We start from the raw sequence: 1869 nt of genomic DNA, 5'->3' as shown, positions 1-1869 counted from the left end.
AATTTTGTTTTTATTGGACATATGATTAATTATGATGGTCTCTTTGTCAAAGAGCATAAGAAGAATGGAAAGTTGGTTGCACAAGGAAAGAAAGTGGGCAAAATGTTTACTTTGAATGTAAATGTGCCCAAGGTGAATGTTTCCATCTTCCACCCACTCATGCTTCCACCCATCCATGTACCTAAATATCAAAAATAGTTTGGTTTTTATTGGACAGATGGTTGAGTGGGGCTTGCAGGTCAGGTTTAATTTTGATGGCCTTTTTGTCAAAGAGCATAAGAAGAATGGAAAGTTGGTTGCACAAGGAAAGAAAGTGGGAAGAATGTTTACTTTGAATGTAAATGTGCCCAAGGTGAATGCTGCCATGTTCCACCCATCCATGTACCTAATATCAGAAAGAATTTGGTTTCTATTGTACAGATGGTTGAGTGGGGTTTGCAGGTCGGGTTTAATTCTAATGGTCTTTTTGTCAAAGAGCATAAGAAGAATGGAAAATTGTTGCACAAGGAAAGAAAGTGGACAGAATATTTAATTTGAATGTAAATGTGCCCAAGCTGAATGTTGTCATGTTTACGCAAGGTGCAAGGGTTGGCTAAAGATGATGCAAACTAAAGAGGTGGTTACAGGCCTTCCAACCTTTAAATTGCTAAAATGCAAAAAAAAATTGAGCCTTGTTAGTTTGGAGAGCACGCAAAAGCATCATTTCCTCATGATAAACATGCAAGCAAAAATGCATTAGATTAGTACATACAAATGTATGGGTCCAGCAAAGAGTACATCTATGGGTGAATGCAGGTACCATGTGAGCTTCATTGATGACCATACAAGGAAGGTATGGGTCTATTTCATGAAGCAAAAAAGTGAGGTGTTTGTGCACTTTCAGAACCTCAAGGCTTTGGTTGAAAAACAGAGTGGGATACATGTAAAGTACTTCAGGAGATAATCTGGTCGCATATATGTTATCAAGAGCAGGATATGATGATGAAAAAGAGATGGTTTCTAAAGAGGATGATGAGGGATTGAAGTTCTACAATCTTCACAGGTTCATACAGATGATGAGATGACTATCAACATATTTGTAGTATTTTTGAGGATGATATGATGGAGAGTGTCTTCTTATTGGATGTTATTTGAGTATTCTAAGAAAATCAAATGACTAGAGTGATCAAGAGTACAGAAAGATAAGGAAGAAAGCCTACAACTACTTCCTCAGAGATGGGTATTTATGGAAGCATCCAAAGAAAAGAGAAGGAGCTCCATAAAGGGTTGTTTGTAATAGAGAAAGTCAATAGAATATTATCAAAGAGTTCCATGAAAATTTATGTGTGACATAGAGTGTGGGCTACTTATACAAAGATGAAAATCCGATACTGATGGAAATGGATGTACCAAGATGTGATGTTATTTTTTGAAAGTTGAACCACTTGTAAATGGTTACTATATATGCAGTAGTTATGTGTGTGAAAACACTTAGGACTATTGGGGCACTTTTTCCCTCACTTGGAGGTTTTTCTCCCCGTGCATTGTATATATGCCCATCACTCTAGGAATAGCCGAGGTCTCTATTTTCACACTAAGCAATACACTCTTTGTTGTATGCCTTGAGCTTTTTCATCTTCTCCAAGTTGTGTGTGCATTCCTGCAACCCTAATGTCACCAATTGGTATCAAAGAATGTCATGTCCTCCTAGTACCATTGCCAGCACCCCTTCGCTCATGTTCTTAGTTTTTTGCAAGCTTTGGAAAGCATCAACAAGTCAAATAATACATTGGGAGATCTTTTAGAGCTCAATGACCTTTGAATTTTCATTCTGGCTCATTTCGGCCTCCATTTCCACTACAGGTAGTACTACACATGCAAATTTTTCCT

This window comes from Adiantum capillus-veneris, chromosome 21 (genome assembly GCF_014529385.1).
Source record: "Adiantum capillus-veneris isolate H3 chromosome 21, ASM1452938v2, whole genome shotgun sequence".
NCBI lineage: Eukaryota > Viridiplantae > Streptophyta > Polypodiopsida > Polypodiales > Pteridaceae > Adiantum > Adiantum capillus-veneris.
Note: the sequence above shows the minus strand (reverse complement) of the source record.